The 25,084-nt window shown below is 42.5% G+C and overlaps 1 pseudogene; it reads left to right on the top strand.

The window, feature by feature from the left end:
• The first annotated feature begins 23,948 nt into the window (after positions 1-23,948).
• Positions 23,949-24,717, top strand: LOC142845746 (cofilin-1 pseudogene; annotated as a pseudogene).
• Positions 24,718-25,084: the final 367 nt, after the last annotated feature.

The raw sequence follows: 25,084 nt of genomic DNA, 5'->3' as shown, positions 1-25,084 counted from the left end.
ACGTAAGTAATTATAAATAATAACAGTCACATAAGTGTCAAGTCAATTTAGAATTGGAAGTTCAGAAAGTGTGATTCCAGACATTGTTTTCTTAACCACTCATCTACCTTTGCTGCCTAGAACCAGGGGTGTGATAGATTGCTCATCTGTCTCCATCATGTACCATGAGTGACCAAGTGTACTGTTAGACTTCTTAGTCCCACCCCATTCGTTGAGTTAGAGTTATATCTGCTGCTTCAGACTTCAAGTGTGGAGGTCCCAAGGACAGAAAGGTACACACAAGTGGATTCCACCCAGGACAAAAGGTCAGGATCAAAGGATCAAAGGGACAATGGAGCAATGGGATGTATCACTGGTCCTTACTTTTTCATCCATGTAGATACATCTCCATACATTAAGTGTTAGAAAACATGTTCTACCTTCCTCCTAGTGCTCACCAAAGTTAAAAGATGTCATAGCCATCGGCAATAGCAGGCATCTTTATATGAAACCCTCTTTCTTCATTACAGGGCCTAAATAAAGCCCTTGCTACTCACTGAAGATGATGTGCCCATAAATACTTTCCTACTGCCTCTCAGTATAGATTCTTTACATTAGAGAACTGATTTTCAAATACATTTTTAAGGTCATAATATATAAAATACTTAAGACGCAGTCATGTAGGGGGCTCTTTTGAAACATGAAGGGAATGTAATGGTGAGCTGTGATTTGCAAACAGCTGACTCCTAGTGCAAGCACAATCACCCTTAGGAGAGTCACCATCGAGCTGGAGGCCATTCAGAGACTGTCAGTAGACACTCTGAGGAAAGTATTACTTGGAAGACCTGGTTATCATTTTTTATCATCCTCAATAACCATATGCTAAGGGAACAGTCTCTGGTTCTAGGAATCCTCTTATATTTAGACACAAATGAAAACCAGGTAAAACTTTTTATAAAACTTTCTACTATGTTGATCAACTGTAGGAGGAGTCACCATGGAAACCAGGTTCATTTGGCTCATAATATACTCTCACATGCTTGGTAAAAGCTTGAAGATCTCAGCGCTAGCTTTTTGGGTACCACAGAGTCAGCACCACAGGATGTGGCTTTCTAGAAACTTTAGCATGCTGATAAACACCAGGCCTTTGTCTATTACAACTTCACAGAGATTGCACTGGAGAAGTTAGGCATCAAAAGGAGCATGGGAATGTAAAGCACCATCTAAGACAACGTTGCAACATCTAGGAGCAGTAAAAGGCTTGTACTAAAGCACCAGAGTTCCTTGGCCACCAAAAAAATCTTAGGGGTTATTTCTTTTTTATTTTTCAGAGAATAAATGGAAAGTGAACACCTCTCTCTCTCCCTCCCTCTCTCCCTCCCTCCCCCTCCCTCCCTCTCTCCGTCCCTCCCTCTCCTCTCTCTCTCTCTCTCTTTCTCTCTCTCTCTCTCTCTCTCTCTCTCTCTCTCTCTCTCTCTCTCTCACGCACGTGTGCTCTTGCTCTCACTCTCCAACAACAACCTGTTCTCCCTAAGATGAAATGAGTAGTGTGCGCTCTCAAATTTTTCTCTGTTCAGCTCATTCATGTCCACAAATGACTACCTGTTGTAGGAAGGCCGCTTGTTCACTTCTGGAAGCTCAGACCCAAAATAATCACACAGAAACTATATTATCTGCAATACTGTTTGGCCAATAGCTTAAGAGTAATTCTGGCTAACTCATATCTTAAATTAACCCATTTCTATTAATCTGTGTATCACAACATGGCTGTGGCTTACCAGCAAGGTTCCAGTGTGTCTGTCTCCTGCAGGTGGCTACATAGTTTCTCTCTGACTCCACCTTCTTTCTCCCAGTGTTCAGTTTAGTTTTCCCCTCCCAGCTCTACTCTACTGAATCACAGGGCAAGTCAGCCTCTTTATCATTAACCAATAAAAGCAACACATATACAAAAGGACTTCCCACACCAACTACCAGAACACCACAAAAATTTGAGGGTACAAATAAGCTTTAACAAAGAAAAAGTAATATGAGGGTGAATGGAATACTGAATATTAATAGTTAATTAAAAATTAATAATATAAAGAAAATTCATTTTAGGGCCTGGAAAGATGGCTCAGCATTTAAGAGCATTTGCTGTTCTTCCAGAGGACAGGAGTTTTGTGCCCAACAACCATGTTGGGTGCTTCACAATTGCTAGAACTGTAATTCTAGCTCCAGAGACTCCAATTCCCTTTTCTTACATCTGTGGGCACTGCACTCAGATGCACAAACTCACATCACACACACGCACACACAATTTTTAAAAGAAATCTTTTAAAAAGGAAAATAAAATTCATTTTAAAATACTAATTTAAAAAAATAATCTTAGATCTTTGACTATGCTAGTTATCTTCAAATCCTTTAATACTACAAAGTAATTATAATATTAATATTACAGCCCTGGCTATGGGGTGAACGCTGGCAGCCTTGGTGACTCTAGATAACCTCGGACCAATGGCATGCCCTCTGTAGGAGAATTTGAGGGAACAGGATAGTAGATATGGAGGAAGGACAGAGATGAGAGCAAGGAAAGAAGTGTTTCAGTTCAGGGAGCCTTTATAAGGGTTAACAAGAAACTGGTTCTAGAGAAATTCCCAGGAATCCACAAGGATGACCCCAGCTAAGACCCTAAGCAATAGAGGAGAGGGGACCCAATCTTGACTTGCCCTATGTTCAGACTTATGAAATCTTAAATATCACCATAGAAACTTCATACAGCAACTGATGGAAATAGAAGCAGAGACCTGCATTGGAGCACTGGACTGAGCTCCCAAAGTTCAGCTGAAGAGTGGGGGGGGGGGATGAGAATAAGAGCAAAGAGGCCAAGACCATGATGGGTTCATCCACTGAAACAGTCTACCTGAGCTAATGGGAGCTCACCAACTCAAGCCAGACTGGGAAAGAACAGGCATATGACCAAACTAGTCCCTCTGAATGTAGTTGACAGTTGCATGGCCAGGTCAAACTGGGGGGCCCTGGCAGTAGCACCAAGATTTATCCCTACTGCTTGTACTGGCATTTTGGGAACCTACCTCTTTGGATGGATACATTGCTCAGCCTAGATATAGTAGGGAGGGCCTTGGACCTTCCCCAAAGCAATGTGCCTTGCACTCTCTGAGGAGTGGATGGGGGTGGATTGGGGAGTAAAAGGAGAAAATGGAAGAAGGAGAGAGAGTGGAAACTTTGGTCGGTATGTATAATGAAAAAAGATAGTATGTTTTCTTTTTAAAAAAATAAAATAAAAATTACCAAAATTATTACTATTACAGATTCTCTATAAATGCTTTTACATGAATGAACAATGATTGGCTATCCCAAGCATCTAGCCAGGTACATCGGAATGCAAAGCCAAAACAGACAGAAAGTGACACAGAGTTGGGGGTGAAAGAAAGTCCAACTTAAGAGATTAGGAACCGGGGACTAGAGTTAAGTTCAGTAGTTAAGAGCACTGACTGCTCTTCCAGAAGTCCTGAGTTCAATTCCCAGAATCCACAGGGCAGTTAACAACTAGCTGCCTGTAACTCAGTTCCAGGGGACCTGACACTTTCAGACCAAAGCACATAAAATAAAGTTAAATAAATTAAAAAGAAAAAGAAAGATTAGAAACCTTGGAGGGATAAATGCTGACTGCTGGCACCTTCCTAGTCTTGGGTCGTGTCTGGAGAGCCTGGACTATGTCAGAGCAGTACAGCCACCTGGCTTGCGTGGGTGGCATGGACACCCGAGAAAGCTGAAAGTGGGGGACCAATCTCCACCCCAATAGGAAACAAAGAAAGGCATGCTATAGGAAAGCCTGCAAGTTCTTTGCCAGCTCGCTCACCATGGTCCACCCCATCAGCTCCCCAGTTCCAACACTATCCTCACTCCTTCAACCAGCTGTAAGCTCGCCCAAAACCAGAATTGAAGTTATTTCCTACCAACTGTTAAGCCAAACGAACTCTCCCCTTGCTGGCTCCCTCTTTTCCTAGCTGGTTTTCTGTCTTTCCTTTAAAAGCCCACAACTGGATCTCTTCTGCAGCTTGATCTTTAAAGCAGACAGGCAGTGAGTTGGCAGCCAAAGAAAGGCCTTTCAACCGTCCCGCCCAGCGCACATGCGCAGCAGCAACACTCCACTTGGAAAAGAGCAGAAGTTAGAATTTGGCTCAAAGCTGACTTGGTCCCCAGAGAACTTTCTTCGTCTTTTATCCAGAACTGCTCGTCCAACCTCAGAGTTTGCTTTCTTCCACCTCCACTTCACCCCTCAGCTGAAATTCTGCAGGCTTTGTGCCTTTGACACTCAGAACACGTTCTTCTCCTGCGAGTCCACCTTTAAGACCTGAAAACTGAGCGGTGAGTGCCGTTCCTTATGCCCAGAATGGGCTCTTTGTTGTATTTATTTGACTCTCTATGTCAGAAACACTGCACAGAACAATAACTTTGAGCTCTGTTTATTTCCAAGATTTGGGTTAATTATAGGTTTATTTATCCCCCACCCACCCACCCCCACTTTTCTTCCCTTTGCTCCTCAGCATTGTCAAAAATGAACAACAAGATTGCCAGTAACCATGTTAAAAGCCATGTCATTTAGCCCTCCAAATTCAGGAACTCTAACACAATATGGGACTCTGTTCTTAAGTTTAGTCCAAACAAAAGACAAGGTTCCCTCACCTCCTCCTGAATACCCTCTGATAGTCCTTTTTGTTACTGGATATGGAACTGAAGCAGAGGAGGAGGAAGAAAGGAGGAAGGAGGAAGAAGCAGGAAATGGAGAAGAGGGAAGGCAAATAACACCCATGATCGACAAGAAGCAGAGGTTAGCATGCATAGGCGTCTAGTCTGGGAAAGGGCTATGACAGCTGGAAATCCTTGACTGATCCAGCCTAATGCAGAGCTCCCAAAAGTCTCAAGAACTGGGGACATCCGGTGTTTCTGGGACATGACACTATGGATGGGGTACAAAACCTGAAAGGTTTGGCTAAGTGTCCGTTTAGAAAGTGGTTAGCCCTTCTATCCCTTCTTGTCAACATTATATTGGATTTTTGTTGTATTCTGAACTTGAAAATTCCAGATACAGTTAGGAGCAGATAATGTGGAACATGAATAGAGAGTTTCAGCACAATCTGAAATTCTCAATGCAGAATTCCTAATAAAAAGATGAGAAAAGATATTCCCTTGACTCCCAGATCACCAGCTGCCAGGCCCAGATTTCTATCCTGAAGACTCAATGATCCTCCCCGAGTGATCTGGCCGTCTAATGAACAAAGACCCAAAGACCTCAGCATGGAGCTTTCCAACAACCCAGACGTCACTCTGCAGCAGAAAGACCCACCAAGGAGCACAGGGTGCCTCCCAGAACCTTATGGCACATTCACTAGACACATATCAGTTAACTATGAGGGATGTTGGGAGGAGGAAGGGACTTCTTGAGCTTGGCTCAGTATGAACCCCTGTAATCCCAACTCTTGGGTAGTGAGTACAAGAAGAAGATCGGGAATTCAAAATTACCTAAAGTCTCAAAAAACCATAAGCTAAAAATAAAATAAGGGTCCAGCACTGACAGAAAAAAATGCAGTTGGCAGAAAGTAAAGAGGGGGTAAAACTGGCATGACATTATTGAAAAGAAGAGAAAAGATATTCAAGGTATTAAACAAGAACAGGACACCATTTTTTAAAGAACTATTCAGACAATGAGAGAATATCTTTGGGAAATTAACAGCCTAGTAATACAAATGAAAAATCAAAACTTGGTAGGATATTTTGAGAAAAATCAGAAAGTACATCAAAAATATCAAAAGATGAAAGATAAAGGAAAAAAAGCAATTTGAGGAATAGCCCAGAAAAATCTACCATCCCTCCAATCATAACAGTTTCAGAAGGGGGGAAACAGAGAGAAAGGAATCCTTGAAGAAAATTTTCCAGAAGTTCTCATGTTTAGAAAGCCAAGTGCCCACCACAGTGGATGAAAATAAACCCACACAAATGCATCATCATGAAAACTCAGAATCCTGGGACCAAAGGATGCCTAGAAGCTTCCAAGTGACAGGGGTCTCCTCCAATGGACAGAGAACTTATCTAGCATCAAAATTCTCCATCCTGTCACTTCAGGACAAAGGCCTTAGAACAAAGCCTTGGAAATTTAAAAGAAAAAAAGAAGTGTTTCCAAATATTTTCATTGCTTTCTGCTGCTGTGATAAATATGACCAGAAGCATCTTGGAGAAGGGATGGGTTTATTTGGCTTACTTTTATCACTGAGGAATGCCAAGGCAGGACTCTTGATGGGAGCCTGGAGGCAGGAACTAGAGCAGAAACAGGAGAGGGATGCTACTTACTGGGTTGCTTCCCATGGTTTGTTCAGCTTGCCACCCCCCCTTCTTTTTATATGACCTAGGACCACCTGCCCACGTGAGGTGCCACACATGACAGGGTGGCCCTGCTACATCAATCATTAATACAGAGAATATCTCAGAGATACACTCACGGGCCATTCGGATGGAGGCGATTTCAAATGAAGTTCCCTCTTCCTATGTGACTCGAGTTTGTGTCAAGTTGACAGCACTAACAAATTCTATACTGAGATAAACACTCTTAGCTGTGAGGTGTGATTTTGGCCATCCTTCGCATAGTTCCCTCACAGAATATTTACTTTTCGTGTACCTTTTCTTAGAAAAAGTCACGGTTAGTAAAAATGACAGATAAATTAAGGTCTGTTCGGAAAAGAAATAAAAGGAAGATTGAGTGAATTTCAGCTCTAAGAAGCAGCAAGTAAGAATCATGTGACCAAAATGCAAACAATAACACAGTTATGAAGGAAAGGACAAAAAGTTAGATGCATAGTGCAACCGTCACCGCCGACAATGTCCTAGATGTATCGAGAACTTTCTCCCAAGCAGATTTCAGTGTTTTCACTGAGATAGAGAAGAGAAGAAGGAAGGGATGAAGGGAGGAAAAGAATAAAGAGAAGGGAAAGCGGGGAGGAATAGGAGAAGGGTGGGGAGAGAAAAGAATAACTATGGGAGGAGATGGATAGGTGAATTGGCTTCACTGCAACTATTTCATTCACTATATGTATAACAAACATCATGCTATGTACCTTAAGTACATAGAACATTTACAAAAATAAATAGAAAAAAGGGAAACCAAGTCACAGAAGGATATGCACATGGTTCATTCACATGGAGTTCTAATGTGAAAATTTGAATGCTGTGTTTTGACAGTCAGCCCTCTGCTCAGTCTATAATACCATTGGCCCACGGACCACACTGCGTAGACAATATTTCAGGCAGTTGTCTTCTATTTGTACAAGCACCCAATGGTTATGAAACCTAACCTCATGTGTGTGCCCAGTCTTGAAACAGTAAAGCACTCAATGGGTGTAGTTCAATAGCCAAAGGAATTTAAAGGGAATCCCATGCCGTTTCTAGAAGCCCAGAATGAAGATCATAGTTCAAAGTCCTGGATAACATTAAATCCCTTATTTCCAGGTCACCTTCCCACAGCTCTGCCTTCACCAGTTTCTGGACTGAACATCAGACCTCTCTGCCAGGGAGAAGTGGAAGGAAAACTGACCTGAACACTGGCATCTTATAGAGCATTTGCCATCATAAATTAATATAGTAATTGCATAAAAGTAGGACAATGGCATCCAAAGTTTTGAGAAGCATGGATGACCTTATGTAAAACACACTAGTTGATATTCCCCTCTTATCATCAGCCAAACAATTTAGGAGCATTCAAGACAGAGGATGATTTTCTTATCTTAAGGTTTAAAATAGTTCATTTGGGGGAAATTCATAGTAAGAAGGAAGAACCCAGATTAGGTAATCTGTTTTGAGTATTTCAGATCTTAGACCTAAATCCCAGTACAAAATATGAATTTTTAATACCAAGTTACAGTTTTAAAAACATACAAAACTGTTTCTGTATTCCTAACAGTTCACTGCAGTTTCTTTGCCTCACACATTAGTGTCCTTGTGTGCTCTGTAGGTTTTTTTTTTTAAATGAGCCCCTGATTACAATTCACTATCCAGAATTTTACAGCTAGAACTTGAAGAAAATAGAGTTCCTGCCAAAATAGCTTCCTGCCCAGGTGCTGAACCAATTACCTCTTAAGCAATCAGGCAGTAAAACCAGTAATGGTGATTTTTCTTAAGTGCTATATGTAAGGAGACAGCTTGGAAAAATAAAGATGAAAATTTGTTTTCATAACCAGGAGTGTTTGAAATCCTGCGAGACTGCTTGAAGGCCTTGCTGGAATGTACGGAACCCTGTGAGCTCCCAGTGCTCTGGTAGTTAAAAGTCTACCAAGTCAACACCAAAGCTTTTTTTTCCCTTAAATGTACAGAAAATAAAGAGAAAGAAAACAGTTTCTATTATAATGGGTGATTGATCTGTCCATACATAGTTAACTGAATAAATTTACCCTTGTGAGAGGAATTATTTCAACATAAAGTTGGCTACTAAAATATTTCATCCAACTAGAATATCAAAATAAGAATTACAACTACTTCTTTTAAGAGTAACTAAAAGGCTGGAGAGATGGCTCAGTAGGCATGAGCACTTGCTGTTTTTGCAGAGGGCTAGGATTCAGTTCCCAGTAGCTCACAATCATCTGTAACTCCAGTTCCAGGGTATCCAGTGTTTTCTTTGATCTCCACATGTACCAGGCGCACATGTGGTGCACATACATGCAGGCAAAACATGCATATACACAAAATAAATGAATCATTTTTAAAAAGAAATAAGAAACTTATCAACTCCTAGCAGTGTTTTGTAAGTCAATTCCAAATTAGATAAGGTAACATGGTAGTGTTTTTTCTAACCTTATTATTTGTGTAATATTTTATTAATCTTTTGAGAAGTTCATACTTTCATACAATGTAATTTTAACATACTCACTCCTTCACCCATTCTCCCAGATCCCAATCCCTAAATCCCCATCCCCTGCCAACTTAGGGTTCTCCTTTTTCCTTTTTTATAGCCCACTGAGGCCAATTTGTGTTGCCCATATACTCACAGATATGGGACCCTCTATGGGAGTGTAATCAACCTAAACATGAGGCTGTTTAATAATTTCACAAGGTATTACTTTAAAATGACCTTATGTTTATGAAAAGGGGGAAGATTGTGAAATATGGTGGCAGTGCAGAGCGTTGGATTCCGAAGCAAAGGTTCCAGGTTTCTGTAAAATAAAGCATCCAGATTTTCCAGTCATAGGAAGCATCCCCCAAATGATCCCTCCTTTTGCTCAAACCCAGGCATTGCTGTTGCAGTGAAACTGTTCATCCCAGCCGCCCAGAACTGAAATAATCGCACAGAAACCATATTATTTAAGTAACTGCTTGGGCAAAATTTCTCATCTTTTTGTGCTTGCTCGGCATTGATTTCACAGCCTAAGATAGCTACTTGCTTTGTCTGTGTACCAAGAAATTTGGAATTGATGTTAAAGTTCACCCATCCCTTCACAAACAATTTAATAGGTACTATCCACTTTCTTTGTGTATTATGCTTGGTTCTGATTGGATATAAACTTCATCTGGAGCACAGTTCTAACAATTGAAGTCTGTAGGCATAGATGCTAACGGATGGTTAGGCAAGGTGAGAAAATCTGGAGACTTTTAAGTCCCCTCCTGCTCTAATTTTGATATTGCAATGGGAATGGCAACAATGCGTGGAAGTCAATGTCTGCAAACTTTTAATGGGGGGGGGCGATTACAGCAACCGGCATCGTAGGTCACGAGGCAGGAAGGCAGCAGAAGGGTTGAGATACAGGGAGCCAGAAGAGATAGAATGTGTGCTCGTTACTCAACCCTCTTTACTGGGTAGTCATCAGTGACTCCTTTGGCCCCTGCTCTGTGCTGGCGAAGTCCCAGACCCTGCTTTGGAAGGCTGAGAATGAAGTGAGGGAAGCAGAAGCAAGCAGGTAAGTGGTTCTGAATAATATTACACAGATGGTTAGAAGAAGTGTGGGGGACGCAAGAGAAAGGAGTACCATTAACAAGAGTTAACAGAGGTCACAAGATTAAGTTACAAACAGTCAAAGCCACAATTTTTGCCAGCATAAAACATTATGTTTTCAGCTCATAGTCATTTCCATATTTCTCCTGTTTTCTTCATGATGTAGAAAGCTGCTGTACATGGGAGCTATGAGCTTCCATTTCCACAGGCTTCAGATGGCATAATTAAGTCTTCAGCTCCACCTGAGGGCACACAGCAGCAGCACTCAAGTCAAACTTTGCTTTTACTCCAGTTTAGATTTCCAGCTCATTAAATTTCAAAGCAAAAGCAAAACTGGAAAGTATTTATCCCACCACACACACACACACGGATACATACACCACACTCACATATCACATACACCACAAACACCATACACTCCCCAAACACACACACCACACTCACACTGCACACACATATCAAGCACACACCACACATACACACATACTCCTTTCAATAAGACCCGAGTTGAGAGAGAGTGCAGGATTTAACACAGGTCAGGAGTCTAAAGTACAAAACTTCTAGTCATGAAGCTGGAGAGATGGCCCAGCAGTCAGGGGAGCTCAGAGTTGTGGCAGAGGAGCAGAGACTAGTTCTCAGCATCCAAGTTGGGTGGATTATGACAACCTGTGACTCCAGCCCTGGGAGCTCTGAGCATCCTCTTCTGGCCTCCAAGAGCAGGTGCACATATATGGCATGTATATATACACACAGACACATGAATGAAAGCAAGAATCTTTTTTAAAAATTAAAAAAAAAAACTGCTGGGCGATGGTGGTGTTTGCCTTTAATTCCAGCACTCAGGAGGCAGAAGTAGGCGGATGTCTGTGAGTTCAAGGTCAGCCTGGTCTACAAAGTGAGTTTCAGGACAGCCAGGGCTGTTACACAGAGAAACCCTGTCTCAAAAAAGAAAAATAGATAAACAGATACATACATACGTACATACATAAATACATACATACATACATACATATAAAAATAAAAACAAGGGCTGGAGAGATGGCTCAGTGGTTAAGAGCATTGCCTGCTCTTCCAAAGGTCCTGAGTTCAATTCCCAGCAACCACATGGTGGCTCACAACCATCTGTAATAAGGTCTGGTGCCCTCTTCTGGCCTGCAGGCATACACACAAATAGAATATTGTATACATAACAAATAAATAAATAAATATTTTTAAAAAATAAAATAAAAACAAATAAAAAGTAGAAGTTGAAGCCATGATTTTTCCCAGAAAGCATATTAACTTTCCCTTTAGAGCTCTCTATCAGTCATGCAGCAAGCAAGGATAAAGCATGGAAGGTCCAAATTTGGAAATTGCTGGGATTCTAATGTTTATTACTCCTGCAAACAGTTCAGACAAGCCTAATGCAGTTTTGTATTTCACCTTATATTCATGCTTATAGGTGTGAAAGACAACTCTCACCCTAGGATTTTGAAGAAAACTTAAATCCTTTGACTAACGAATTAAACCTTTTCATGTGGATGGTCACATAGAGTTCAGTCTGACTCAGCAGCCATTCTGTGTCTGTTCTATTGCTCAGATGATGCGTGAGTTCTAAGATGAGGAAGACAGAAGTAGGAGTTCTCCAAAGCCCAGTCCAGAAGTGAGCATGGTTAGGAATCGAAAGACACTTCAAGGCCTGTTAGAATATGAGGCTTACCCTCAGACACAGACAGCCATTTCCTCCCAATCTTCAGCTCTCCTCACAGCAACCTTCCAGCCAAATATCCACGCTAAGAGGTGTTGGGAGCAGTGAACCCCCAGATCCTGAATTTCTTGTAAACAACTTGTTTTCCCCTGATCTGAGTGCCTGCAGCTGCTCTGAGCACGAGACCCTCAGGAGTTCCTGATGGCAGGGGAATGGTTTCTGGTGCGTTTGGCTGGGGCGTGGCTATCCCTATATAAGCTGCCCCTGACCACAATAAGGGGGCATTCTTGGGGCATTCTGGCTTCAAGGATGACCTGTGTCTGTGTCTGTCTCTGTCTCTGCGTGTTTGTGTGTTTCAATCTCCAGCCCCTTGTCCGGTACATGAATGGTATGGTGAGGCATAGAACACAGACTGGCGTCATACACCGCAAGAGGGACAACCCCTGACTGCTGCCTAAAGTGACTGAGATGGTAGGAGGGCAGAAAAGGCAGCAGCATTGGAGAAGAGTGGTGTGGGTGCAGAGCTCATGTATAAATTACACACACAAAAGAATTTTTTTAAAAAAGGCAAAGTGATGTCTTCCTACACTTCCTATAAGGTTTCCTTGCATTGCGACAGAAGACTGCCACCCAGAGTAAATAAGAGAGTAAACTGGGAAAGTAACTGAGAAAGTCAATAATCCAAAAACTCCCCCATCTGTCTCTGACTGTGTCCCCAGCTCTAATTCCCACCTGTCTCCTTTCCTGAGTTGTCTGGCCAATGGCAGAGGCATTGTCTACAAGGCAGGGTGAAGGGAGATGGGAGCTAAGTCAAGGTTAAGGAAGGAAAATACTAGGAATATTTTATGTACAAAAAATAAATAAATAAAGCATTGTCAGACCAGGCCGTGGTTGCGCTTGCCTTTAATGCCAGCGCCCGGGAGGCAGAGTAGGTGTACCTCTCTGAGTTCGAGGACAGCCTGGTCTACAGAGCTAGTTCCAGGGTACCCAGACATACACAGAAAAACCCTGTCTTGGGGTTGGGGGGGGAGAGATTGTCCCTTCTTCTGGGTGACAGTATTGCTTCAGTTTTTACATATAATCTTGTAATTATACACAGCAAAGAAATCTTTTACTTCATCTTGGACTTTTTTATGTATTTTACACACTACTGTCTCTGTTTATAATGCAAACTCAGTTGGAAAAAAAAAGACCAATAGGATTTTACTTTTTGTGAATTAAAACAAAAGCTTGCTGAGAGAATAGCCACGTGTGCCCTCGCTCAGACTCGATTTCAGAGTGCTCTGCAAGCAAAGCAGCAGCTGCTGAATGTGTGTCCCACAAGCATACGAGGGTTGACCATAGTGCCTTCGAAAATGAAAGAAGCATGTAAATGGCATAAGACCTGACGGGGGGGGGGGGGGATGACAAATTTCCAGGGGCTAAAAAGATGGCAGTATTAATTGCTTTTCTATTGCTGCTATAAAGCATTATTGTCAAGGCAATTTATAGAGGAAACTGTTTATTTGGGGCTCATGGTTCCAGAGGACTAAGACTCCAGCATCAGCGTGGTGGAAGAGCAAGGCGGCAGACAAGCACTGTGGCAGAAGTCCATAGGCTCTCATGTCTCCAATGCAAATGACAAGCTGAGAGAGAAGCAAAGGTGGAATGGCAGGTGGCTTTGAAACCTCAAAGTTCTCCCTCGGCGAAACACTTCCTAGAGCAAGACTACACCTCCTAACCCTCCCCAGAGAATATCACAAGCTGGGGACCAAGTATGTACATGCCTGAGAATATGAGATAAAATTCATTCAAGCCACCACAATGGCTCGGCGATTAGGAGTACTAGCTGCTCTTGTAGAGAATCAGAGTTCAGTTCCCAGCCCTCCCACAGCAGCTCACAGCGTTCTCCAACTTTCATTCTGGGGAATCCACAGGACACATACAAACACATACATAGTGCAAAGAAATACATGCAGGCAAAACACATACACATATAAAATAAAAGTAAATAAATCTTTTAAAAAATGACTTTCTAACATCTGCAGAAGCAAAACTATATGTGCACATATTAACATTTTCATTCAACATTTCTTATTTGCCATGCATATTTATACTATGCGGTCAGCTACACATGGGAACAAGCAAGAACCGTACTGAGGAAGGGGTGATGTCTTAAAGTGCTCGTGAGCTTCCTACTGCCTCATTTACATTCTCCCTTTACCTCTGGTAGGCAAATCAAACACAAGTCATCGTTTCAATATAAGGTATGAGATAACTAAGATAGTATGTTCTCATGAAATTACATGAACTAAATGTACAATAAATGTCAGATTCTCTGCCAACAATATTTGCCCTGAATGCTTTCTGTCAAAAGTGATATTGCAGAATAGTATCCAGGATATCTGGACTGCTTGTACCACATCTATACTTGAGACCTAGAAAATGTCTGAGTCCATGCATATATATTATGTGAAAAAATTTTCTCTTTTAGAGTTGAAATCATTTTCATGCAGATAGTTCCATCTGTATTAAAACTTTTTTGGCTGGTGTTGCACATGATTTCTGATCTGAATGTGTTAGGCTGAGAAATGACACTTATTCTGCCCATGTAGACAGACACAATCTAAATATAAAACAAAATGAAACTCCAGAAGGCGGGATGGTGTGGGAAGTTCTTCGGTATATGTGTTGGCTTTATTGGTTAATGAATAAAGCTGTTTCAGCCAGTAGCTTAGCAGAATAGAGCTAGGCAGGAAAACTAAACTGAATGCTGGGAGAAAGAAGGCAGAGTTGGTGAGATGCCATGTAGTCACCAAAGAAGAAAGACATGAGCGCCAGCTGGAACCTTGCTGGTAGGCCATGACCCATGTGATATAATATAAAATAATAGAAATGGGTTAATTTAAGGTGTAAGCGCTGGCTTAAGATATTGGTCAAACAGTATTGCAAATAACATAGTTTCTGTGTGATTATTTCAAGTCAGGAACAAACTAGCAGTCTCCCCAAACAACAGGACTTCTGGAATAGTAGCTGGTCCATAAGTTCATTCCCCTATAAAGACCAGGAACACACTCTAAAAAAAAAAATTAACACGGTTCTAATTACTAGAGTTTTTAAAACACTGAAAATTAGCCAATAGTTCAATTAACTATGAGAAGACAGTCTATCTAAGAAAAATTAATGAGTCTTGATAAGAAAACCAGGGACTACAACAGTATTTGAGTTTTTTGTTTTTCTTTGACCATTTCATCCATTTATATACCAAATTTCAGTAATTTTCAACCCTCATTTTCTTCTACGATCTCCCCCTAGTCACTCCTGTCCTCCCTATCTCCACCATCACCACAGGAGTCGGTGTGACAGGGACACTTTGGAGGCTTTGGAACTCATCTGAAAGCCCTTCCCCCAGGCCAGATCATGTTACTGCCGCAATTCATCATGGTATCTATTCAATCTGATCAAAGTTCAGCCCCATAAAACAAGACCTGACCTAACAATCACAGAATCAATATCTTAATTCTTTAAACTTCCAATATTACCAGCTAGGGAACCCAAAAAAAACTGGCAATTTTTTTTAATATAACACACACACACACACACACACACACACACACACAGCTCCCACTCTCTAGAGATCAGAATACTGGATGTGAGGGCAATCTGACTGTAGTGTCTGTCACCCCAGTTATATCCAGGGTTGATTTAGCTGACCAGGCTGACTAGCCCTGTCCCTTACCACTGCATGTGTGTCCCTCTAGATCAGTGGTTCTGCACCCTGTGGTCTGAGACCCATTCACCGAAGTCACTTATCTGATATCAGATATTTACATTATGATTGACAACAGTAGCAAAATTACAGTGATGAAGTAGCAAGAAAAATAATTTTATATTAGAGTCCCCACAACATGAGGAACTGTATTTAGGGGCTGCATCATTAGGGAAGTTGAGACTCACTGCTCTAGACCTTCCCAGACAGAAGAGGACCTTCTGGTAAGGGGTATTCACTAGCTGCACTCCCCTACCAGGACCTCCACAAAGGTTCAGAGATAAGAATTCTTACTGAGTGAAGGCATTTAAGGCAACCTTTTTAAATAATCATTTGTTAATTAACCCAGGACCAACATCTCAGAAGCCAGGCTTAAAAATAAAAATCTTTATAAAATAAATCAATATAAGAAGCAAAACAGCTACAACAAACATACTCTAGCTTCTACATATTTTGCCCAGACATACCACTTAATTGGGGCTGGAGGGATGGCTCAGCAGGTTAAGAGCACTTGCTGTACAAACACAAGGACCTGAGTTCAAATCCCCAGCACACATGTAACAAGGTAAATGTGGTCAAATACACGCCTATAACCCAAATGCTATAAAGAGGCGGAGGCAGGTGATTCATTTGGGGCTTACTGGTTGCCAGAAAGCTCAATGAGAGACTCTGTCTTAGGAGGCCTCCTCTGGCTTCCACGTGAGCATTCACATTTCCATATCTTTTTGTGTCTCTGCGTCTGTATATCTCTCCTGTTTCTCTCTGCATGTCTATGTGTGTGTGCATGTGTCTGTCTCTGGGTGTGCCTCTCTCTCTCTCTCTCTCTCTCTCTCTCTCTCTCTCTCTCTCTCTCTCACACACACACACACACACACACACACACACACACACACCCTGTTCCATCTTCCCACCAGAAGCCACCACAACCACAGCCTTTGAAAACTTTACAAATGTCTTTGTTAGAAGCATCAGGACGTTGTTTCTCCAAGCACCCACTGCAGCTGGAAAGTGATTTGCATCAAAAGCATTTACAAAACTTGGACTTCACATCTCCGCTGACTGTTTCTTTAATGCTTCCTAACTGCCTGCTCCCCTTGTCAGAGCACAGGGATCCAAGGTGTTTAAACCTAGCTTGCCTGACTTAGTGCTCTCTTGGAACACAGATTTACAACTGTCACTTCTGGGACCTCAGAGAGCCAAGCCAGTTTCCACATGGAATCCACCCTTTCACAGCTGAGGGCTGTGTGTGTGTGTGGTGTGTGGTGAAAGAATGGGCACTGAAAGAACCAAATTCACTAAGTGCTCGAATTCTACCTTTCCTTCTCTCAACTGTGACACAGCAGTGAGCAAACAGACCTGGTCCCCCAAACTCCAGTGCCCCCGTTGACAGTGGAGAGAGGTGGGACATGGGAAGCCTTAAACCTGAATGACTTTTAGAACAACGCGGGCAAACCTGGAGGACATTAACTAAGTGAAAGAAGCCAGGCGCAGAAACCCAAGTACCACATGATCTCACTTTTATGAGGAATCTAAAAAGTTGAACCCTGAGAAGCAAAGAGTAGGTGGTGGTTCCCAGAGCCTGGGGGTGGGTGGAGGATGGGGAATGGGGAGATATTAGTCAAAGGGTATGAATTCCAGTTATATGGGAGGGAAAAGTTTCAGAGATCTATAAAACAGTAGGGTCACCATTGGTGATAATAATAGTACACATTTCAAAAGTGCTAAGAGAAGATTTAGATGTTCTCACCACAAAAAGACACTCAACAAACCCAGCCTTTCAAACCTGAAGAACACAAAGACATTTCCTTCCTGATACTTGGTTTTGCTTGGTGAGGATGACATAAGACAAGGTTAGATCTGATGTTTGCACTTTAGATCCGACATTGATTTGGGTAGGGAAATTGTCACTCTGTATTGGTGAATTCTTATGTCTCTCAATATGAACTGGAACTCTTTCAGATGTAACCATAGAACAGGTCAAAGTGGCTAAAGTAGGTGCTTCCAAAGTAGTCCCCATGTCACCTGCACTGCCCCCCACCTCACACCTACCTTCCTCACCGCACTGGTCCCTTGCATCAGTGGTTCCAACCTTCCTAATGCTGCAACCCCTTAATACAGTTCCTTATGTTGTGGGGAACCCAAAAAAATATAGAATTATTTTTGTCATTACTTTTATAACTGTAGTTTTGCACTGTTATGAATTATAATGTAAATATGTTTAGAGGTAGAAGTTTGTCAAAGGGATCACAACCCACAGGTTGAGAATCACTGATTTACATGGTTTCTTCTTAGCAGAAGTTGATCCACATGAGACCTTTGTTTTAGCCTCTGTTCAATCCTTACCTAACTAAAACAAAATTATGATCCAGGAGTGGTGATACATGTCTGCTATCCCAACATGTTCCCAAGAGACAAGGGCTTCTCTGTAAGCTCAAGATCAGCAAGGCTAGCATGCCAAGATCTAGGCTAGCCATTGCTATATAGAAATACCCTGGTTCATAAAAAAGAAACAATAATAGAATACAACTTTGTCCAGGAGAAGACCAAATGAAGATTAGCATGCTTCTCTTCCTGACTTTGGGCTGGTCCTGCTGATCAGTCACTTGGACAGCAGCTTCTAGGGATGGTTGCTTCTCACAGAACTTTCCATGAGTTCCATCCACAGCCTTCTTAGGACTCCTGCGGCCAATTCCTTTCCTACACCATACCTACTTGGGGCCAACCACTCTGTGGTTCTTTCTGACCTCTCTTCCCTGCTTGCATACTTTCCCTCCTTAGTTCCTCCCAAACAAGATTTAGGCCTAATTCCAACAATAAACTCCCCCCACCTTGCTGGCAGGAGCTCTGCTCCCCCAACTAATTCTGACTGACACAGAAGTTAAACATCCTGTCTCTTCACCCTGATGGGCAACAAACCCAAGTGTCCCCAGAAGCAAAGGGATGCCTTACACCAACTAGAACAGAGTCCATGTTTCACAGAAACAGACGAGAAAAGCACAGTAATCATCTTCAAATCATCAATCAGAAGAACTTTCACCCAGACTCAGTGCTTGAATGAGACTGGCCTCCATAGACTCATATATTTGAATGCTTAGTTACCAGGGAGTGGAATTCTTTGAGAAGAATTAGGAGGTGTGGCCTTGCTAAAGGAGGTGTTGCCTTGGCAGATGAGGTGTGGCCTTGTGAAGAAGGTATGTCACTGTGGGTAGGGTTTGAGGTTTCAGAAGTCCATGCCAGGTTGGGCGTCCCCCTACACACACACACACACACACACACACACACACACACACACACACACCTCTTCCTGCTGCCTGAAGATCAGGACGTAACACTCTCAGGTACTACTCCAGCCCCATGCCTGTCTAATTTCCACCATGATGGGGTCACGGACTAGTCCTCTGAAACTGTAAACTAGCCCACAACTAGATGCTTCCCTTTACAAGCTGCCTTGGTCATAATGTCTCTTCACAGGAATAGAACAGTGACTAATAACACTCAGTAACATATTTTCAACTAGACTAATTTCTAACTAATTGGAAAGCTATAGGGCTTAAAGGAAAACACAGCAAGACTCACAAGCTGACTGGACAGGTAAAGGTTCCTGCCACCAAGCCTGAGGACTTGAGTTTTTCTTACACCCATATGGTGTAAGAAAAACTGACTTCCACAAGTTGTCCTCTGACCTACATACACATCATGGTATATGTATACACCATAGTTCGTGTGTGAAAACACACACACTAAATAGAAATTTAAAAAAATATAAAAGAAAGATATAAATGATAAAATGAAAGTACTATTGAACATCTGAAATAAGCTCATGGGCCTTCAAACTTAAAAGGTCATAGAGATGGCCACCAGAAAAATAGTTTAGAGAAATGTATCACAATGCCTTACTGTGTTTGTTAGAATATTGTTGTGGAATATTATTTTAACTAGACAAAGATGTGTTACGTTTGTTTATGCTGCATTTGTTTAACAATGTACGGATGTATGTTTAATCATGTAAAGGTACTGTATTTGTTTCACCTTGCCTGCCTAAGGCACCTGATTGATCTAATAAATAGCTAAACAGCCAACAGCTAGGCAGGAGAGGGAAAGGCAGGGCTGGTGAGCAGAGAGAATAAGTAGGAAGAGAAATATACACCATGTGACACATCACTCACAGTGCCACCAGGACGAATGAAGAGGTGTTGGAGAGGTGAGAAAGATGGAGAAGTGAAGGGTTTTTTTTGGGGGGGGGTTGTTTTGTTTTGTTTTGGGTTTTGTTTTAGATTTTGTTTGTTTTGTTTATTTACTTGCTTGGTTTGGTTTGGTTTTTTAATTTTCTTTTGGGGGTGATGCAGGGGTGAGGGAAGGATTCGGGGAACTTGGGAGTGAGTGTAATTAGGGTACATGATGTGAAATTGCCAAGGAATCAATAAAAAATATATTTTTTAAAAAAGCAAACATATAGAGAGCCCAAAACAGTAAATGTAAGCATACATTGATAAATAATTTCAGTCAAGGCTGACAAGAATATGCATTAGAAATAGAATTTTCTCTTCAAAAGGTGGTCCAAGGTCCTCCCCCCTACATCCAGGCTTAGGAAGGTGTGCATCCATATAGACTAGGGTCCCAAAAAGCCAGAACATGCCGTAAAAACAAGTCCCAGTGCCTTTATCAATGGCTTCTTAGTCAGCCCCATTGGGACTGAACGAGCATGTGATCAAACCGGACTCTCTGATTGTGGCTGTCAATTTCCAACTCTTATTCCAATCACTTAATATAAATAGGCCCCATGGATTATGGGTTGAATCATGCCACCCAAAACGACATGTTGATGTACTGATCCGTGCGAGCTATGAATGTGACTCTACTTAGAAGTATGGTGTAGGTGTACTTGAGTTAAAATGAAGTTCTAATGTCCTTATAAGAAGAAAAAGGAGCAATGTGAAGACAGATACACACAGGGAGAGTGAAACGGGAAAAAGGCACACTGGGAAAATAGGAGCAGAGGGATTGTCCCAGCTACTGCCAGCCAGAACAGGCAAGGAAGGGTTCCACCCAAGGAACAGTGGCCTAGCTGACACCTTGCTTTTTAGCTTCCTGCCTCAAAAAGTTTGAAATAAGAAACATCTGTAGCTTTAAGACATCAGTCTTACACTAGCTTGTGATTGCCACCATGGGAAGCTTACTGAGCTAAAGCCACAATCCAGGTCCACTCTATCTCATGATGCTACCTCCCATGTATTTGCTAACCACGGAGAGTTAACAGGCAAAGCAGAAAACCCTGCTCACTCCAAGGATAAAAGAATAGGTCAGGAGACAGACTTATTTTCTGCTACTTTTTCCAAATATGCCAACATCGCAGATGATATTACCATGGGTATTCAGCAGCCTCATTATTCTCAGAGATAAAAAGGCCTGAGTTCGGATGGAGGCATGGGACAGAACCAGGCATGCGTAGGGAATTGCCTGTTCTGACACCTTCAGAGTGATGTGTTCAAATATCACCTCAATATCAAATCCAGATAAGCCTGGAGGTCTCACCCTCCCCAGAGGCAGGCATGGAGAAGCATAATTTTCCCATTAAATGCCAAGGTCACCCATGAGTGCTTTGGCAGAGCCGTGTGGAGAAGTTTCACAGCACCTGCCTACATGTGTTTGGCCCGGTGCCCTCTTTCCATTTCCCCTCTGATCAGAAGCACATTCGGTTGCAGCTTTTTAAAAAGCAGAACAACCAAGTCCCCGCAAGTCTACTTCTATTTTGTAAAGCCAGCTTCAGACTGTACTCAAAGTTGTGGTTGATCCTCCACTATGACATCCTATCGAATTTATCTTTTCAGATGAGCACAAGGGAAAATTCATAGATGGCTATTAATATATCTTGCTCCAAACTAAGTTATTTTTTTATTTCTTTCTACTTCCCTGTGTTCTTTGAGAAAACAGAGAAGCTACCCTGATTTGAATCCTTTATTCTTTTCTTCCTTTTCTAAGTCCTTTCTCTGCTGTTTCCTCTGTTCTCACTCAGGTTTGGCTCTTCTCTGTGATCAGGTCCACTATCTTACTGTCTGTCTTTCCCGTCTCCACCTCCCCTGACTAGCTGTGACCATCAGCGCTAGCCCAAGGCCAAGCATGGCATGAGAGAGTTTGCTGTTCTGTACACTGTGTTCCTTTACTGTTCTTTTGTTCACTTCACCCCTGCTGGCTACTCACTTGCTCGGAGCTGTAAGGGCCAATAAATACTTGAATCCTGGTTTAACACTAGCCATGTAACCTTGAGCGAATTTTTCAGTCTTTCTATGTTTTGGTTTGTTCTTTTCATTTATAAAATTAAAACAATAATGCTGTCTACCTGTGGGTGGCTATAGTTCTTAAAATGCACAAATGTTCTCGTGCTGTAGGCTGAACTTATCTGCCGCCCCCCACCCTCACCCCCCTACCCCCCGCTTTCTCTACTCCCTGCTCTCCACTCTAAGACCAGACGCTGACAGTGAACTAGAGTGTAATTTTTAAACAGAGGTTGAGCTGCTTTGTGGAAAGCTGTTCTGAGGCCTTATTTCTTTCAGGCAAAACAGAAGTCTTTGAAACTTAATTTCAAGTTTGCTGGTGATGGGTGGATGGAAAAGTGGCAGATGAGAAAGGCAGGCATCTCTTTTGCCTGGGGAAAATGTTAGCCCAGTAAACACCCTGACTTCACAGTCACCTCATTTCTCCATGATGAACTGTCTTCATGAGATAGGCACGCAAACACACGGCAGGCCATAGCCAGCTCTTCTGGTATCTTCTAGTTCCCCCGATGTTATTCCCTGCATCCTACCCTAGGACTCGGTGGTCAAGATGTCTATATCTGATATGTCCTATGTCCATATGTGAGTATGTCCTAGCTGAGGCTCTGTGAAATAAATAGCTGAAAACTTTAGTCTCCCTCATTGTTGTTTCAAGTCTATTGTAGGAGTAAAAGTCTTCATGCATGACTACCTCAAAAACTACCAAAACATTGTATGTTTCACAGCAACTATCCTGTGCATTCTGGGAGACATCATCTCTGGTTTCCCTGGCCCTCAAAGGTAATGTATATACTTTACCTAAGCCTTGGTCAATATCACAGTTAAAACATTGACAAATGGCAATCAAAAGACTCATGAGGGTTTTAAAAGTCAATAAGTGCTTACTTCCTTCAGGTCGGTTCCAGTTTTCTGTTTGATATAAGAAAGTTGTCTGTTTCCAGATTCACCTCATCAGACACTCAGCCTCCACTCTAGTTCATAGCAAAAATAATCCATCCTTCCAAGATGCTATATGAGTTTAACATTCTGCTAAGGTGTGCAGTCAAGGGGTGTGTCTCTTCAGGGTTGTTCAGCTCCTATTACCCCATGACACTTTGCACTGTTTCCTCCACAACTCTCAGCTGAGCAAAAGTCTTCCTTGTTTTATAGAATAACTTTACTCTTGCCTTTGAAGCCTTGGCTGCAGCCAGCAACAGGATTCCCCAAAAAGAATGAGACTGTTTAAGAAATGACAGAGAGCAAATTTTCTCATTGTGTCAAAGACAGGAGATTTTTGTATAAAGAAAATAGAAAGAGGTCAAGAGCATTGGACTATCTCAGATGCTGGCCTGGAATAAGATGGTGACTAATGGAGAAAATGCACCCTAGGATGGAGGTAGAAACATAAGAAAGAGAAAGAGAGGAGGAAAAGGGGAAAGAAAAAGAGAACGAGGAAGGAAAAGAGAAGAAGAGAAAGAAAAAGAGAGTAAGGGAAAGAAAGAGAGAGGAAAGAGAAAGAGGAAGGGAAAGAAAAAGAGAAAGAGAGGAAAGGAAAGGGAAAGAGAAAGAGAGGAAGAGACAGAGGAAGGGAAAGAGAAAGAGAGGAAGAGACAGAGGAAGGGAAAGAGAAAGAGAGGAAGGGAAAGAAAAAGAGAAAGAGAGGAAAGGAAAGGGAAAGAGAGGAAGAGACAGAGGAAGGGAAAGAGAAAGAGTGTGACGGGATTGCTGAGAGTCGGGCAAGACACTTGCCACCTTTCTGACTTGTTTTTCCTTTCTTTAAATACTAAGCTCAGGCTGCAATGGATATGCTCACACTCCCATCCTTGATGAAGGCCTCAGTGATTAAGGATATCCTTACCTTATGTTTATCCTTAAAGGCCATTCCTCCAAGGCAAAGGTATTTTGTACAACACATATGGAATTTTCAAAGAAGTATCAATGTTTTTACCACACTATGATTAACCAACTTGCCTGGTCTAACATACCAAAAGGTATTCCAGAGAGTAAAGAACAGGTAATTTGTAGCACCAATGACAATTAGCTTCAGCCGATAAAGTGGGACAAGCTGTATTCATATGTGAGGGAGCCATGACAACCCTCTCTAAAAAGGAGGGCAGTTTTCCCACTTCAGTCATGGCAATAGTTGGCATTAATAGCTGACATAAGTTTCCCAGCGTAGTCTGCAGCAAAAGAACACTCGTATTTATCTTGGAATGAAAGAGAAATGAGTATAGGAGTGGAGAGGTACCAAGTCATGACTACCTTTAGGACTCTGACTTCTGACAGCTCTTAAAAATGCTAAATAGTCAGTCGGATCCCGGTAGCAGCTGCGGCGGCTTAGTTCTTCTGTAGCTCTCCCCGTCTCCCTTTCGCTTCTGGAAACATGGCCTCTGGTGTGGCTGTCTCTGATGGTGTCATCAAAGTGTTCAATGACATGAAAGTGCGCAAGTCTTCGACGCCAGAAGAAGTGAAGAAACGCAAGAAGGCGGTGCTTTTCTGCCTGAGTGAGGACAAGAAGAACATCATCCTGGAGGAGGGCAAGGAGATCCTGGTAGGAGATGTGGGGCAGACTGTGGACGATCCCTACACCACCTTTGTCAAGATGCTGCCAGACAAGGACTACCGCTACGCTCTCTACGATGCCACCTATGAGACCAAGGAGAGCAAGAAGGAGGACCTGGTGTTCATCTTCTGGGCCCCTGAGAGTGCACCCCTTAAGAGCAAAATGATCTACGCCAGCTCCAAGGATGCCATCAAGAAGAAGCTGACAGGAATCAAGCATGAATTACAAGCAAACTGCTACGAGGAGGTCAAGGACCGCTGCACCCTGGCAGAGAAACTAGGTGGCAGTGCCGTCATCTCCCTGGAGGGCAAGCCTTTGTGAGCCGCCTCCAGCTCCCTGCCTAGAGCATCTAGCAGCCCCAGACCTGCTCATGGGTGTTGCAGGCTGCCCCTTTCCTGCCAGACCTGAGGGGCTGGGGAGATCCCAGCAGGGGGAGGGTAATCCCTTCACCCCAGTTGCCAAATGTCCCCCCCCACCCCCTGGACCGTCCTTCTCCCTCCACCCTGACGGTTCTGGCCTTGCCAAACTGCTTTTGATCTTCTGATTCCTCTTGGGTTGAAGCAGATCAAGTCCCTTCCCAGGCACCCAGTTTGGGGGGAACCTGACCTTTTTTTTTTAACGACACCCTACTCCTTATCCCCCCATCCCATGCTGCCAACTTCTAACCACAATAGTGATTCTGTGCTTGTCTGTTTAGTTCTGTGTGGAAATGAAATGTGGAAATGACCCTCCCTTGCCAGCTGGTTGCCCTCCCCTTCCCCTTGTTCTCAGCCACTCATGAAAGCAGGACCAGTAAGGGACCTTCAATTTAAAAAAAAAAAAAAACAAAAAAACCAATAAAAGGCTAATTAACAAAAAAAAATGCTAAATAATCAAATTGATC

Source organism: Microtus pennsylvanicus, chromosome 3 (genome assembly GCF_037038515.1).
Source record: "Microtus pennsylvanicus isolate mMicPen1 chromosome 3, mMicPen1.hap1, whole genome shotgun sequence".
NCBI lineage: Eukaryota > Metazoa > Chordata > Mammalia > Rodentia > Cricetidae > Microtus > Microtus pennsylvanicus.
Note: the sequence above shows the minus strand (reverse complement) of the source record. Positions and strands in the feature narration are given on the sequence as shown.